General features: G+C 44.9%; 1 long non-coding RNA gene across 1 annotated transcript; it reads right to left on the bottom strand.

Moving 5' to 3' along the window:
- Positions 1-8,506: 8,506 nt before the first annotated feature.
- LOC138119808 (uncharacterized) lies at positions 8,507-15,507 on the bottom strand. The gene is made up of 4 exons (XR_011155632.1): positions 15,359-15,507; positions 14,706-14,755; positions 12,852-12,933; positions 8,507-10,657 (listed from the first exon to the last, which is right to left on the bottom strand). It is a non-coding gene; the product is annotated as an uncharacterized lncRNA (long non-coding RNA).
- Between the last annotated feature and the right edge of the window lie 2,405 nt (positions 15,508-17,912).

Below are 17,912 nucleotides of genomic sequence, written 5' to 3'. Positions count from 1 at the left end.
ATTGTATCCAATGCATTCAAGTTTAATATGGTGCGTTTTTAATTAGGGCTGGAAAGGGGAAGGGAATCAATTACCTCTCTCAGGGGCAGACACCACTGGAAGGTGATGCCGTGTGGAGAAAAGGAATTGTGGCAGGATGCTGAGGCTCCCTGATGGGGAGAGACCAGGGTGCTCCTTGTGTGCCAGGTGCTCTTGGTGGCTCCAGGGAAGCTTGCCACGAAGTGGCACTGTGACACCATCCATGAGGACAAGGGCAAGGGGAAGTGCTGCTGAACCACCCTGCCTTGGGGGTGCCCTTGTGCCTGGGGGAACTTCACAACCCTATGGGATCATCTGCTCTGGAGAAGGCAATCAAGACACTTGAGAGCTCTGTGAACATCCTTTCCCACATCTCTGGTGGGATCTAGTCCCCTTCCAGACATCATATTCCTTAACTGAGCAGGATTGTGGTAGCCCATTAACTGGTAGGTGCTTGGTGCTCTGTCGTGGGGGAGAGGAAAACAAAGGCACTTTCATGGCTGGGATGCAGATCTCTGGAGAATTCTGTGCCTGTAGATCCATGCCAGGGAGCTGGAATTGAAGGGCTGCCAGTGAACAAACACAGCAATCCCAAGGACTCTCAGAGAAGCAAATCCCCATGGCACAGTGTTGAGACAAGCACACAGAGCGAGGAGCTGCTATTGCTGAAAACTTATGTTCAGATTGCTCAGCAGAGCGAAGCTGAAGTCTCCAAGGAGCTCAATTTCATGCCTTTAATGAGAATTTTATTTCCTACAGGAAGGAGCCAAAGTCCTTCAATTCAGTGTAATATTTTGCAAGAGCAGATGGGTCTCAGGATCCTTCATCCTCAGAACCCTCAGACTCAGTCTTTGCCAGGCAGAAATCACAGCCCCCCCGTGTCCTTCAGCAGGACACTTTGGGAGGGGTTGAATTTATTCTCCTTGATTCTGAGTGACTTCAGTGCCTATTGACATCCACACCACAGAGATTTCTCTGCAGGGCCTAAGGGGACCAATTCAGCTGGCTGAAAATAAGATCAGTATCACCATCTGAGGGGCCCTACAACCTCCTAATACCTGCATGGTATCCCTACAGCTGTCTGGAGTACTTGATGTTTCCCAAAATGTACTGGACACCTCTTCTTAACCAGCTGAAAACAACCAGTGCTTGGCCAGTTTGATGCAAAAAATTTGTTCAGTTGTTATACGGGACAAGGGCTCTACAGTGCTGCAGTTTGAGGATGGAAATGATCTCCTAGAATTAATTTGGGACATTTTGCTTTTGAAGTTGGAGCTACATTGATATATGGCACTGTAAAGCCAGAAAGAATAAAACATAAACAGCATCCATTAAAATAAAATGGTGAGTACAAAGTGAGTGCTAAAGAAATAGATGCAATGGTGAAATTCACCTTACACATGTAAGATTGACCTCAGGCCTTCACTGCCAGGAAGAATTGAATTCTTTTTCACTTTGTGTCTTTCTGTTTCTCTGTGTTTTCTCAATGAATCTCTGCAAGATGCTGTTTATGGATGAAATGCAGCATGCTTCTTGAAAGATTTATTAATCAGAACTGCCAAATTCATAATTACTTTCCGGGCACTGAAATTGTTTGGCCTTATCAAATAAATGAGAATAACCACTGATTATTGTTTTTGGAGAAAGGAGTAGCTGGTAACAAGGAAAAAAACATGCACATATGAGAAAGAGAAAGATAATACAAATGGTCAGAGATGTGTTCATGGAGAAGTTTGAGTGGTCAAATGACTCATCTGTCTGAAAAAAGAAACCTAATTTTCATAATATGAGGCACTCAAGCAGTCAGTAGCGCTTTCACTCCAGCCCGATGGATGGACTTCATTTGTTTCCCTGATCCTCTTCTGCCACTGCCTTTTTATGGTGCAGAGGTGGCTGGATTTTCCCTCTGTTGCTTTGAGTTCAAAAATAGGAACTTCTGTTCAAGAGAAATTACTGACCTTTAGTGCCAGTGAGAAACTTGTAAAGACCTCGAGATTTTAAATTTTTCCACTTCTGGGGCAGAACAGCCACACCTGATACACAGATGCAGCCCTACAAGTTTTTTAGGAGTGTTTAGGGGCTTTTTCCACTGGCCCTGAGATTTCTGAAAGGTATAAAAACATGTCAACTTGTGATTAGAAACTGTCACCACACCCAGAAAATCCAGCCGGCTGTTCCAGGAAACCTCATCCACAGGTATGGGACACCCAGCCTGGAGTGGAAGAAGTTTCACAGCCTTCAAAAAAGGAAGATGTTTGTGCCCACCTGCTTTTTGAACATGGGAATGGACATCTGTCTTTACTGCCATGACTTCAGTTGCTCTTCAGGAAGAGGGGTAAGAGCCAGGTGCTGTTCTGGGGGCTGCAGCCCCCAGTGCTTGGCTCTCCGTGCTCCTGCAGGACCCTGCAGTGCTCCAGGGGGAGCAGGGTTAAACTCTCTTTCAGGCTGCTGGCTTGGGGATTCCTCTCTTTCCCACTTCCCAGCTTTTGCAGATTTTCCCCCTCCTCTCTTCCTGTGATGATTTGTGGGGGGAAAATACAATTCTAAAATGAATAATTGATATTCTTTCAAAGCTATCTCCTTTACTCTACTTGTTCTCTTAATTTACTTGGTTTATAGCAACTGATGACAGAAGCCTATTGTTTTGCTGAAACATTAACTTCACAAAGTCATTCCGCTCCCATCTGCAGCACTAAAATTAATGATTCCCTCTGCAACATCTGTTTAATTAACTATCGGCACCATAGAAGAGGCATCCAAATACCCCAGCGACTAAATCAGCCTCAAATTAGGGAAATACGATGTTAAATTGTATCAGAGAGAAGCAGAGATTATCCTTTGGAGTACTGACACTCATTAGCCACCAGCCACCCCATGTATCTTTTCCATGAAGAAGTGTCAGCAGCTCTTTGCCATAAAGTTTGCATTTAAGGACTCCTTTTCGGTAGTCCCGGGGAAGGGGAGGGGTTGGAGGGATGGGGGCGAGCTGAAGCCAGTGCTCCATCCTCTGTATTGACGGCTCTGCTGCTGGGATGAAAGATAAAGGTAAAGCTGTGCTGCCACTGGGCGTTGCCGTCGTGCTCTTGGAGTCTCGTGCCAGCTTCCCAAATGCCTGACCATTCCCTGCAAAGACAGCAGGAGTCGCTGAAAAAGCTGCCACTGAGAGCAGGAATGTCCAGGGCTACTGCTGGAGGCTCCAGGCTCTTGGCTACCCAGGAAGAGAGAGATGGGAGAAGGCAGCTCTGAGGGAGGAAGAGGGGAGGACAAGAGGTTTGGATTTCCAGTCTCTGAAGTCCCTGGGGGTAAACAGGTTCCTGGCAGACCCCACTGCTGATGTAGCTTCACGGCCAAATTTGTATGGGCAAGGCACAAAATAAGGGGCTGATCAAAGAGTTTTTGGGGTTTTTTTTTGACTCTTTTTCCCTACTTTGAACTCCCCCTTATGTTGCTGTGGCAACAAATGCAGCGTGAAATTGCAAGTTTGCAAAACATACTCAGTCAGCAGCAGCAAAGCAGTTCCAACAAAGGCAAGGGAGCAGCAGCAAGGTGGGAGATGGGCAGGGAGGGGACCTGGATCCCACCACAGAGAGAGAGGAGAGGAGAGGAGAGGAGAGGAGAGGAGAGGAGAGGAGAGGAGAGGAGAGGAGAGGAGAGGAGAGGAGAGGAGAGGAGAGGAGAGGAGAGGAGAGGAGAGGAGAGGAGAGGAGAGGAGAGGAGAGGAGAGGAGAGGAGAGGAGAGGAGAGGAGAGGAGAGGAGAGGAGAGGAGAGGAGAGGAGAGGAGAGGAGAGGAGAGGAGAGGAGAGGAGAGGAGAGGAGAGGAGAGGAGAGGAGAGGAGAGGAGAGGGCTGGGTGGGTGTGGAGGGCGGGTGGCAGTAAAAGGGAGGTGGTGTAGCTCAAATTTCTGCTCTGTAGTTATTAAAATACACATCTCCACCCACACAGTCTGCTGCCTATCCAGAGGTGTTACCTCAGATGATCTCTCTCCAAAAAGGGAACCCTCTGGGGATTTTCACCACTTCCCAGCGAACTTGGGAAGCATTAGGTTGTTCACTTTAAAGAATGAGCCTGAACTCCTGGAAGCACTGAAATAACTCTGAGGTTATTCTCTAATGCATGAGCTCAGGTCAGGAAAGTGCATCCACCGAGGCCTCAGGGGTGAGATTTTTCAAAAGCACACCAAGCCCGAGGCTCAGTGCCCACAAGGGCCAGATTTTCATCAGAGCTCAGTTCCCATTTAGGCAGCTAATTAATCTTTGCAAACACCTCAAAGTATCTAAACTACATCTGCAGCTGTGATGTTGCCCTGAAGAATGGCTGTGGCTAAACTAAAACTTCTCAGTTTAAAAATCCATTCACTCCCTCTTTGGAAGTGTGTCTGCTGCCTTTATTGGCAAAACTGAAATTTCTGATTGTTGTTTTTTGGCTTAAAGAATCAATGCACATCAGAAAGTCTGGTCTGAAATCTCACCTTTACCTTGTCCTCAAATCAAACATAAACTTAAGTACCAGGGAGGAGTTGAATTTGGCTCCTTTAAACCCATATGACCAATTTAAAGGTAGCGTGTTGGCACACTGGGCACATCTATAAATGATGAATCAATTTCAAGGGGAGCAAGGAAAAACAGGATAAATGAGGCTGCTGTGAGACAACAAGCAGAAATACCACCCTTGATTCAAGAGGAACTGAAGTCAATAGACATTATTTCTCCTATACAAGATCTGTGTCACCCTCAATGTTCACTGAGAATAAGCAGATTTTAGCCCTTTCCTTCTCGTCTTTTCCCAAACATCCTGGTTGTCTCTGTGTCTTGACATTGTCTCTTAGTGGACAGCTCAAACCCCACCAGTAACTCAGGGTTTTTGAAGGTTCCTTTCCACAGTCCTGCATTCTCTCGTCTCCCAGCAAAGACGCAGTTGTTGATTCGGCTTAGTTTAAGGACAGACAGGGGTTTTGTGTCTCCATGGAAGACAGTCCTGAACATTTCTTTTGATGAACTTTCAAAGTGGATTTGTCAAACCTTGTTCAAGTTTAAGATAAGTCTATATAATTCATGGTGAGAATGTTTAAGACCGTTGCAAGAAGTTTTGACTTGTTTGCTTTAAAAATTAATTCAAACTAACACACTCAGGCACCCCTTTGTAGCCACGTCCTGTGGATGCTTCTTGCTCAGGACGGAATTGCAGATGAGTGACCCAGTTAATAAAACCCTGCCTTGTTGAAGGAGGCTCCTGTGTGGCTCCAGCAGGAGGAAGAGTTTCTTCCCACGTGACAAATATCTCCATTTGTGACATCCCCACACTTCAGCACGCAGGGAAGCAGAGCCAGGAGCTGCTTTCCCAGTGCTCATGGGCTGAGGTTATTGGCAGAACTCTACTGACAGAGCATGTAGAGAATGTACCAAACCACATTTAAAAGTGTGACATGAAATTCAAAAGCAGCCAGGGGAATTACAATGCTCTGGAGCAGGATAAGATGCTAAAGGAGCATGAAACACATGTTATGCTTAATGTGATTTCTTTTTTTTTTTCTAAGACTGTTTCCTTTCCAAGCTTGCCAAGGAGTACATGGAGCTGTCAGACTACAACCTCAGACATGAGCAGTCATGGCAGGAGTGGTGAGGTGGATCCAGAGGCAGAGCCAGGCCAGTTTATGCCTTCCCTAGATAAGGGAGTCAGGTGAGCACTGGCTGTGACACAGCACACAGAAACCACTCCACATACAGAGAATAAGGAAGTGTTATTCCATGTGTAGAGGATCTCCAGCCCTGGATGTTACTGGTAATGCAGTGGGAAGGAAGATAGGGAGGGTGAAGGCTTCAGGTGAGAGAGTGTCCCTGGAATAACCAGTGCTGGGAAATAAGGGATCAATATTTATTTGGTAAAGTGGCACATGGCTCTGAAACGCAGTAGATGGGGAAAGAGACATTGTTTGGATGATGGCCCAGAGAAGCCAGCAGGGACTGGATTGTCATTGTGATTGGGTCTGCACACACACCCAGGAGAGCAAAGGCACTGCTGTGTTATATTTATAATTTTAAACAGATTGGATGAAATAATAGTGGGAGAAGATATAAGGGAAAAAGGTGTCCCAGGACTACATAATAGATCAGTGCCAGAGCTGAGAATTGATTCCTGAGACTCACAGTCCTCAGCCCATTATAATAAAACCCACTGAACACGAGGAGTCTCTCTCTTTGCTATTATCCTCAAGGTTTGGATTTATGTATTTATTTATTTACCAAACACAGAGGAATGACAAACAGAATGAGAAACACAGAGCACTCAAGAAAGCTCATAAAGTTCTTTTCATATCTTTAATCAATCATGACTAGTGTGTCTCCCATCCATTTTTTTCAGTTTAAAATAGAATAAAGATGTCCCCTCACATCATAATCTGTCTCCAGGCAGCTGTGCTCCTTACATCAGCACAATGACCCAAACTGCAGGGCTGTATTAACAGATACCATCTAGGCTTTAATGGAGTTCAGCCACTGGGATTAGCTCCCTGGAATGGAGTTTGGGCTGTCAGGCACTGCACACAACTGTGAGCACATTACAAGTTATAGGCATCAATTCTTTCTAAGTGAGAAACCATTCCAAATTCAAAACACTTCAGACCTAATAACAGGAAATTATCTTGATGGATTCCCTTCAACAGGTAAAAAAAAGGAGATGAGGAGAGAGGGTCAGGCGTCCGATCAAAACAAAATCATATCTGTGCTTTTTTTCTCTAGTTCAGAGCAAAGCAGGAGTTTGGATTTAGATGTCAGGGAGGGAACAAATTGTGGAAATGTAGGGTGGAATGAGAAAGAAAGTTTGCAAACTACATTTGCAAGGAGAAGGGGAAATTTTGCCTGCCTGTTTGGGTCACTGTGTACCAGAAGTGTCAGTCTGACCCAGGAGGGACTTCTCTAAGAATCCTGAAAAGTCCCTTGCAGCTCCTTAGGGTATTTTTCCAAATGGAGTCAGGAGTTAATTTTTGTAGAATTATAGGATACTAAACTGATTTGTGTTGGAAGGAACCTTAAAGCTCATCCTATCCCACCCCCTGCCATGGGCAAGGACACCTTCCACTATCCCAGGGTGCTCCAAGCCCCATCCAACCTGGCCTTGGACACTTCCAGGGATGGGGCAACCACAGCTTCTCTGGGCACTCTGAGCCAGACCTCACCACCTTTTTTTTCCCTTAGCTTTCATATTTCAAGGATATCCAACGTGGGCATCCTTAATGAGACCTGACTTTTCAGATCAGAAGACACTCAATGCTTCATGAAAAGCAGGTCCTTTTTAAAAGTGTCTTTGCTCAAGTACACACTGGGAGTGCACTCTCCAAAAGTGTTCACAGTGTCTGAAAATATTGTCCATTTGCCCCTTTAATCGCTGCCAATGATCCAGGGCTAGAAAACCCTGGAGGAGAAGAGGAAGGGTCAGAGTTCCAGTGATGAACACTGGCAAGCTGAGTCACTGCTGAGTTGCGTCCTATAATCCATCATTTTTAAACCTTGCTTGTCCAAGAGCTTTCTGTGATGTCAAGCTGAGTCATTTCTGCCCATGAAACACGGAGGAAGGGAGAACCTGATTGCATCTCCTGGCACTGTGGCCAGGCACCAATCCTGCTGCTGCCCCATTTTCTCCACCTCTGTCCCACTCACCCCCAGCATGTGCATTGGCCAAGCCACCATCTGACACCCTTGAGAGAACAAAGCTTCCCCAAGCCAGCAAAACAGTCCCCTAAGGAAAAAAGAGCTGAAAACAAATTGAAAGCAAGACAGACAAACCAAAAGGCAGATTTTCCTTTCAGCATATTTTTGGAAGAGGAGGGGAAGGAAGTCCCTTGTGGGCAGAAACCTGCACTGCCATTGGATTTCCAGCTCAAGTCAGAAGCCCAGGGAAAAGATAGCTTTTCACCAGTGGTCAGGAGGGACTGCAAACACAACAAAGCTTCTTGTAGACAAACAGCACAGGGGAGTCACCAGGGACTAGCTCATTAGTCATACAGCGTTTGCACATGCTGATGGCTGAAGGCAAAATACGACCTTAGGTTCCATTATCACACCAAACAATGTCTGTTGTTGCAAGGGGAGAACAAGGCAGAGCAAATGTACTGCATGAGATGTGAAGGACAGGGCTTTGATGGTGACAAGAGGTTACAGCAGCTGCAAAGGGGGATGTCCTTGGTTATCATCTCTGGCAGGGTGGTGGCTCAGACCTGGGACGGTGCCAGGTACTGGAGAAGGGCACTCTGGAATAAACCTGATCTTCTCCAAAGAGCTTTAACCCTAAATATCTAAAATCTCCCAGTGGGTGAATATCAACAGACAAGACAGACCAAGGAGGAGTATGATGATACTAATGTTGTTGGATATCAAATTCTTCATGAAAAAATCAAAGCAGAAACTATCACAGATTATGGGGAGAGAGGAGTGTTTCGCAAAGAGCAAAGCACCCAGTCCACTGAGAACTGAGAGTGTTCTCAAAGTCCCTGAAAATGCTCTCTCCCCACCCACGCAAGGTGACATTTGTCTTCACACGGCGGGTGAGCCCTGAGTACTGCTGTATTCAGAAAAGAGAGTGTGACTGAAGTGGTGGGAAAGGCTGGGTGCTGGAAACCTTCATAAAGATCATCTTCATGGGCAGCCCTGTTGTCTTTTTCTGGTTTCACATGTCACCTGGATAAGTCTTCCAGCACTCAAAAAGAAGTTAAAGTGCTAAACATCCTATGGCTTTCCATGAGATGACCCAAACCTTCTTTTTGTCTGAGGAAAGCAAGGGCACTTTTTATACTTGAAATCAGATCTAGAGTAAGATTTCTTGAAGGGACCAAGGTTGCTATAACAGATGAGTTTGGGTCTGCTGACCAGATCAGCAGGGCTCTGTTTAAGTCTCTGAGGGCTGCAGATGTGAAGTCCTCCAACACACATTCAGCCCCTCCATTTTCTTTCTCAAGAATAAATCCATCAATATAATAAAGAGAGAAGTTATAAATACAGGTTTAACCTCATGGAGTGAATCCCAAAGCTCCAAGGATGGATTTGTGAAGACTTCTTGAAAGTTTTCTCATCGGTAACATTTGCATGTCTCTTCTTCTGGGTCTTGACATATTTTACATCTCTTTTGAGGGCTTGAAACATAGGAAGAACAGATTTAATGGGAAGCAGTGGCCTCCTGCTTCCAGGAAGATATTGTTAGGGTTGGCTCAAATGAAGAAGGATCATCAGCATGTTCTCAGAGCTTCTTGCTGTGGCACTGAGGAAGATTTAGCATGTTCTGATATCCATTTCCTTCCCAGCTCTAATCTTAACACCCACCTCCTGCATGCTAAATGAACATTGCAGCACTTCATAATGGAGACAGGAAATTAATTCCTCATAAAGGGCGTTTTTTTTCTTCCTACCCCTCTTATTAAGACTCCTCAGCCCTGTCAACAGCCAACTGAGCTTCCACAAGTCATAAAGGTGCATTTCTACAGTCTCATTTCCTCAAGTCTCCTGCTTGATGGATTATGCCCATTAATAACCCTCCCATTGGAAGAGCAGCTGCTGGGATTCACAGGACCTTGTTGGATGGTGTAACCCCGACCTTTAGCAAGGGCACTCTGGAAAATGCAGGCACGAAGGAGGGGGGCTGATGATCTGGATCTGCTCTGCTCAGTCCCTATTAGAGGCAGCAGTTAGAGAAAAAAGACCCTCCCTGGTCTTGACCAAGGATTCCCACGGGAACTTTCAGAGCTGGACCACCCTCCTGAACAACATCTGAAACAAAGTCTTTGATCCTGGAGTCTGGTGTAACTTTTATCATTTCCACATCTTTTGCACCCACTAAGGGCATGCATCCATGTCTCCAGGGTACAGGATGTCCAGAACAAGGTTTTAAGAGGAAAAAGTTCATGGAGTTGTCTAAAAATAACCTTTCCTTGACATATAAATTAACCAAGAAGTGTAAAATCCCTATGTTTTTTATTACAATTTTTCTCTCCAACCCATAATCTGTTGGGAAATATTTTTTTTTGGTGGATGTGACTAATCTTTAATTATAAAGAATATAATTTTAATGTGATCATTAGAATGGACCGAGCTGCATCGAAGTGACAGATCTGGTTTAGAATTGTGCTGTTTCACCCAGGTTTGAGCTCAGCAGTGTCAGACAAGTGGAGATGATGTTTAGCGAGATGGATGCTAAAACAGCAGGCAAAATTCTTGTGAAATGAAAATGGATCATCTCCATGTGATATGGATTTGGAAGCAACCAGGGTGAGAATTTGGAGCTGATATCAGAAGCTGGAGGGCAGTGGAAAAAGAAACACACAGACTGCATCCTCAATTTTGGTAGAAACCTTAAAAAAACGTAATTCATGTAGCTCTCAAAAATAAAAGCACAAGACCAATTCGATGATCTCAAAACTAGAGAAAATATCCCAGGAACATGATGTTTGGAACTTCCCTCGGTTCCCTTTGCAAAATGGCATGTAACATTTAATTTTGATTTTTCACGTACCTACACCATGTAAGCTACAGAACAGCAGCATAACGTGGCTCTTCACAGGATTTTAAAGCTTTTCTAGCAGGCCTAGATGAAATGTTCTGTCGAAAAGTACAGTTACGCTGTGGTTGCCTAGCAAATGTCTCTGAGAAAGTGTATCTGTTTAAAGAGAAAAACAAATTAAGTATAAACCATCTGCAAGGCCATGCTCCCTGGGGACAGTAGATTTCTGTAAGACTCAGAGGGCAAAATTGTCAAAATCTCTTGTTAAAATAGAGGCAGCACATCACAGCCATGGACACCAGAGATATTAAAGTGAAAAACCCTGCTAGTTCTGGCTCAAAGTCAGAAATAACCGAGTGCTTCGAGATCTCTTGACCCCAGGGAGTTATTAGTAACATTTTTTAAGTCATCTTTAACATTATGTGTCTTTTGTTTTCAGTATCTTAAGAAATTACACCCCAAAGGGGAATGGACTCCTCAGTTCTGTGCCAGGCCCTGAAATACGAGGTTGGTGTCTCTAACTCCAGAACCAAATCTGCGTGTCCATGAAGGGAAATACACTCTGTGTCTGCCTCCTAATGGCTATTAAACTGTCTTTGGCAAGGGATTAATGGACTGGTTTGGCTTTTCAAGCTCTTTCTTCTATTACTGAAATATTTCTTTAAAACCTTTCAAATTCCCTCCTTCCTTCTAAAATCTTCTCCCACCTATTAATAAAAGAGACCAGTTGGCAACTTGGAGTCTCTGATGTCGTGGCCTCTGCTTTTCACTCAAGGGGATCAGGTAAGGGCCACAAAACTCCACTGGGGCCTGTTTTTGAAGAGAGAAACACAAAATTATTTGTAGAAGGATGTCCAAAACCGTGATCCTCAGTGCCATGGAGCGGGAGCTGGAGAAAAACACAGGACTCCTGTTAGTGTGGCTTCATTCTGCTCTGGCCCCTTCCCCTCCAGCTGTTCTGTGCTTCCATAATGATTAGGTGCAGAGTCCCTAATTAATCAGGGCTAAACCTGATTGCCCACCCAACAGCATTATGTTCCTTAAATAATGTCACCAGAAGTACAAAAATAAAGATTTCTGGAGTTCTCAGTGAGAGCATTTGATCTGTTAACTGCCCACAAACCCCTTCCAGTACAGATTAAATCCAAGGACTCTATCCTTTAGCAGAGGACTCATTTATCCACCTGGGGCCTAAGCTCTGAGCTCAAATCATGAAGGTTTTGTCTTTCAAGGGCTGTTGCCCACTTTTCTTCATTCCTTCAGAAGCAGGGGATAATCTTCTTGACCTGGGTTTTTGAGACGTTGAGACAAGAGTGAGAATAAATATTCTCCTTCCTGATCATTCCAGGAGAGTTTGAATTTACACATTTTACGTCTGGGAGTCTTTCCAATCCGTATTAAGTTTGCTGAAAGGAAAGAGTATCATTTAAGCCAAGGGATTCAGGATGAAACAGCTCTAAAAAAAGACTCTCTGTGTTCCTTCCCGTATGAGCTGTGAACTGCATTATTAACAAAAGTTCTAGACTATCTCTTGGGAGAAAAATCTTGAATATGTGGATGTGAGAAAATGGCATGGACATCCCACAGGGATGCGTAGGATCTGACTGGTTTCCTCTTGCTGCAGAACAGATACAAACACAAAGTAGAGGGTCACTTAGAGCAGGAGACTCTACCCCTCCACTGCAGAATCTTACTGAATAAAGACAGGACTGTGTTGTCTCTGCAGCCCCATGACTGAGGTAGTTGGCACTCACAGGCCTTTCCTAAACCCAGAGGAGGCAATTCCCAAATGGATCATTCCTGGAGAATGGCCTCACTGGCTGGGTGAACATGCTGGATGCTCCTTGAATAAACAATACCTTGGCAAACAAATGAATTATCTGATTGTAAATACGTGTTCATCGGTCTTGTCTGAAGCTTCTGATCCCAATTCTTCAGCTCTCCTGGCTTCCAGTGGTGACAAGATGGGGTACACAGCACACAGGAAAAGCTGCTCCATGTTTGTGTCCTTCTCAGCTATTTACAGAAATGTTTAGATGTAGGGGGAGTTCGATTTATGTGCCTTATCTTCCTCAAACCAGAGAGAACTCTTCCGTTACAAACACTGCTTAATGGATCTCTAACAGCCCTGCTTTCACAACATCAAATACACCAGAAAATAAGGGGGGAGCAGGAGGGACCAAACAAACAACTCTTTATTGTTTCCAGGTGTCCCTGATAATGGGTGGAGGAAGAAGTGGAGAAGAAAGAGGGGAGAGAGATAAGAAAATCGTAATTGGGTCCTTGGCACAAGCTCATCATGCATAAACATGGCAGACAAAAAATCCTGAGTGTTAAAAGAAGTTCTTACCTCCTGAAGATCCCAAGTGTTCAAAGGATGTCTGACAGCAGACCTGCAGCTCTTTGTCAGGCCCGTTTGCCTTCTCAGGGCTCTGCAGACAAGAAGCAAATGGCCAAGGTGGTGTTTCCCCCACATGGAAGGCTGTTCTCCATCACCCAGCAAACCAGCCTGGAGATAGCACACACTGGAGGATGAGCCAGCTGGGCAAACTCCCTCCCCTTCAGCCTCAGTAGGATTCAAATCACCCAGTTTGTCTCTTTGTGCTGTAACACAGTTGTCCTCCGGTGAGAGAGGCTGCTCATTACACACATTTGCATTGATCTTTGTGCATTCCTGCACAAAGTTATGCTGAAAACGGGTACAAAGAGTTTCATTTCCTTCACTCTGGCACTGTATTTCCTATCTCCTCTGAACCAGACTGGTGCACAAACCAAAGCAATCCCAACCTCCACACACCCACCCACATATGAAATGGGTTGGCCAAAGTGAGTTGGAAACATTCATTATATTATAACGAAATCTTCTGCTGTATTTTTCCCTGCCTCCTATGCAGTCCTGTGCTTGGCTTCTGCCTTTTAAACTTTATAATAGCCTTCATTCTTATTTTCCTTTATGATTTTTTCTTCACTGACTGTAAAAACCACTCAATTTGACAGCATTCCACTTGGAAAATCAAGAAGTCCATAAATAAGGCTCAATACAGATCCAAATATAGTTGCTAACAGAAATGGTAACTTTTATGAGGCTGGACAGCAACTTTTCAATAAGACTTTTTGATAAGCAAATGCCACTGAATGGGATGGGAGCACAGAGAAGGGTATTTTTAAAAATGAAAAGTTCAGGTGGTTTTGGTCAAAAGCATTGCATTTCTCCTGAAATGTAGGAGGGAAGTGGAGAGAGAAAATAGAACAAAATATGAAAAGGTGCAAAGAGAGGATTTCATCTGCTTTGATCCAGATTCTTGGGTCCATTTCTCTCACACATGAATTTAATTTTGATTTTACCTGTTACCCTGATCCTGCATAAGAAAAGCTATTGATAAGTCTCATGTTGTAGAGGTGACAGTAGGGAAGATGAGAAGGCTCCAAAGCAGCTGGAGCAGTCCAGGGCCCAGTTCCCTTAGAATATAAATGAGAATTAAATGCTTAATTGCTGCTGGTGGTGCTTGAAGTCCATCGAGGTTCTTGCTGTAACGCAGAGGAGGGAGCACAGGGATGGGCCTGTGCTCACTGGTGTCTCTGGAGCCCAAAACTGGAGATTATTGGGGTGTTTCTTTAATGGGCATCCTTAGCCCTGAGCACTTCAGGGAAACCTATGGCACACAAGTACTCCCTTGTAAAGAGGTTTTTTCCTCTCTTTCCTATGGCTTCCCAGGATCTGAGCTGTCTCAGCCTCTCCTTCAGCAGATTGCCTCATTTATTTAGATCTTTCTCTTCTTCTCACTTGTTTCTTTTTAGAAAATGCATAAAGAAATCAATAGCTTTTAGGATTCCATCTTCCTGCCCTTTTTTGTTTTAAATGGGACTCTTTGAAACAATAATCAGGAGAAGCACGTGACCAGATGATGCTTTCAAATAAGTTTAATTTTCTTTGAGAAACAAGCTTTTAAAAGTCATATTTTATTAATTTTTTTTCTGCAAGATAGGAATTAAAATCAGTAGATCTTGCTCATCCTGGCCACAAGCTGTTTTCAGTGAGGAGCTTAGATTACTCTGTTAGCAAAACCCAAGGTGTGGCTGCTTTGAACTCTCCCTGCCATGTCCACCTGCAGGATTCTCAATTCACACACACACAGGAGAGATCCACACACGCATTCATTTGTCCTTGATGGTTTAATTAGTACTTGAACCATTCAACACTCACCTCTTCACTTGTCCTTTTCATTCAAATGTCACCTCCCAAACCAGTCTCTCCTAAGGAGTGAGAGGAAGGGGGAGAATTTTCAAATTACGGAATCCTGCTTTTTCTTCTGGATTAACCGCCCGTTTTAAATGACATCTGCCCATCAGAGGCTGGAAGGGGAAGGAGCACTCCTAATTTGAGCTATAAAAATGGCAAGAAAGAGAGGGGACACAGCTGAGGAAGAAAGTGCTTGGATGATGCACAGAGGGAAGCCAGTGCAATGTGAGACCTTGGCATCCAGGGAGATTTTTACTAATGGTCTCTGCAAGTCGTATTATTTCATACATATTCTCATCCCTGAGACAGAGATACTGCATAAATCACTTCCCCTTGTCCCAGGCTGACCCCATAACCTCTGAGAGATAATGAGGCACTGTACCTAGCATCTCCTAATGCTGCCTAGATCTAGATCAAAGAACATTAATTCTCCATGATAACATCTCTATTTATTAATGCAAATGCCTTTAATCCTTCCCCAGCCTCTGCTCTGCTCACCACCTTTACTTTTATTACCAAAATTTCTTCAGAATTAGGTAAATTGGCTTATTGTCCCCAGAAGGTGGATGTCACTAAGAGCTGAAGTCTGATGTGTCCCCCCTGGCAGTGACACTCACCTCCTGGACAGATGAGCTCCTGGACTCCTTACAGTTGGCAGGGGCTACATGCTGGGGCCTCCCAGAGGTGCCATAGTGTTTGTATTCATTCCATCGAGGTCAATAAATAATTTGTAATTATTTTTAAAATTAATTTTCCCCCCCTTTTGCCATATTTCAGTGAGCAGACTGTGATTTCCCTCTTCCCCCTCCAATCTTCAATGTCATGTGTTCCTCAAAGTTATTTTCCAGGGTGTTTCTGGGGAAAGCAGTGCAGGTCAGCTCTTCCTGCCAGCTACCATGTGTGCTGGGATGTTTACTTTCCTTAGAAACATATCAGGGAGCTCTGTGGGTTTATGCTAAATAATAATCTGTTCCAAGAATAGGTTTCCAAGGAAGTAGGAAAAAAGCCTTGACTCTCACAAACAGGCCAACAGAGAAAGAAACGAAACTCCACCTACTTAAGCAGGGCTCAGGGCAGCAGACACAAGGTGGGATTCCAGAGTGGGAGTTCTCTGCCACAGCCTCACACACACACACTTTGGTAGATGGGGTCTGGAACAAAGAACTGTGGGGCTCTCACATAGACTGGTTTGGGTTGGAACAGACCTTAAAGCCCATCTCATTCCAGCCCCTGCCATGGCCAGGGACATCTCCCACTAGACCAGGCCCTGTCCAGCCTGGCCTTGGACACTGCCAGGGATCCAGAGGCAGCCACAGCTTCTCTGGGCACTCTGTGCCAGGGCCTCCCCACCCTGCCAGGGAAGATATTTTTCCTAATATCCAGTCTAAACCTACTCTCAGTTTGAAGCCATTCCCCCTTGTCCTATCGCACCAGGCCCTTGTAAATAATCTCTCTCCATCTTTCCTGTGGGCTCCTTTCAGGTACCATCCTTTCCTATTTGAGTGGAGAACCACTCTGAGGGTAGTGCCTTGTGGTGGGAGGATGAGGATAACCTCCTACACCATGGGAGCTGGGAAAGGGAACACGCACCCAGCAGAGCAGCAGGCTGGGGGGATGCTCAGGAGCTTCACAGGAGGCCAAAGAGACAGGCAAGAGATCAGGAAACCCCACAGTGTGAAGAGTTTGCACACTGCTGCTTCAAAGCATGACTCTGCACAGGGAAGTGGTGAAAGAAATGACCCTGAGGAAGAAGGTGACAGGAGACTGCTGGGTCAATTATACCCCTCTTTCTCCAGTCAGTGCTGGCTGTACCCTCAGGCACAGGGGGACAGGGATTTAGGCTCTATTACTGCCACATGAAAAGCATGAAGAAGTACTTTGCCTTCCTTGCCCAGCTCCCTGCCTGTGAGGGAAGTTTATAAAACTTTCCTTCCCTTCCTTCTCCTTTGGCTGTTGTATTTGTCAGGGCCCACACCTGCTATTAAGTTTCTGTGCAGAGAGCAGCCCTGCCCTGAGTTGTTCAGGACTCAAATTTAGTCTGTGAATGTGATATCAATATTACTACCTAATAAGCATTAGACATCAGCCTGTAAGCAGAGAACAAATGCTTCCTTCATACAAACTGGGATTGTTGTCCCATAAGGCACTGACAGACAAAAGTGGAAAATCGATGTAAGAAACTGAATATCTGGACTGAACTCCAATTTGTCCTAAGGTCCAATCTGGCACCTATTCTCCTCTTCCTATTCAGGCCAAAGTCCTGTTGACATCAATAGAAGCCTTTTGCAGTTATGGAAGGAGGGAAAAAACATAACACGCTCTGTAAGGCTGCAGCTCCATCACCTTTTCCTTTCTTGGCCATCAAATGCTGAAAGAGTGACCTTGTTTTCATTAAGAGGAACACCTTGTGAATGAATACAGGATGTCAGGTGGGAACAGAGGCACACAAGGCAAAGAATTCATTAGAGAAAGTTTCAGTACTGCAGAGTGAGACATTCATTATTTTACAGCAAGTCCCTGTGAGTTTTAATTAAAGAGACCAGCAGTTTGTATATAAACTGCCTAATATTGTGCCTTAATATCTTACTGAATATGAATCCAAAGTTTTCCTAGTTTAAATGTTTTTTTCTATCACTGCACAGTACATGGCCAATTCCACCCTGAAAGCTGGGTCTAAAAACAGTCTGGAGGGTGCAAACCCTCAAGAAAAACTGTTCTTGGGAGACTCCTGGCCCAGTTTTGCAGCCTCTGGAGATTTCCATAATTCAGGACAGCACTGGAGATTTCAGTGTGTGGATGTGTAGAATTAAATCTGCAAACACTTCAGGCTCCCTGGCATTGCAAGTTGAGAAAATCACTTTAAAAAGGCAGCTCTCTGGAGCACTGAACTGGATTGTGACCTGCACACTCATCACACAGCTGAATTGAAAAGCTTGGATTGATGCTGGGGCCCCACATTCAGGCAGCATCCCTCTCCCCAGAGGCCTTGGCATATCACAGAATGGGATGGGTTGGAAGAACCTTAAAACTCATCTTGTTCCACCCCCTGCCATGGGCACGGACAATTTCTACTATCCTAGCTTGCTCCAAGCCCTGTCCAGCCTGGCCTTGGGCACTGCCAGGGATCCAGGGGCAGCCACAGCTGCTCTGGGCCCCGTGTGCCAGGGCCTG

Source organism: Aphelocoma coerulescens, chromosome 17 (assembly GCF_041296385.1).
Source record: "Aphelocoma coerulescens isolate FSJ_1873_10779 chromosome 17, UR_Acoe_1.0, whole genome shotgun sequence".
In the NCBI taxonomy this organism is placed as follows: domain Eukaryota; kingdom Metazoa; phylum Chordata; class Aves; order Passeriformes; family Corvidae; genus Aphelocoma; species Aphelocoma coerulescens.
The sequence above is the reverse complement of the archived record's forward strand: the minus strand, read 5'-3'. Positions and strand labels throughout refer to the sequence as shown.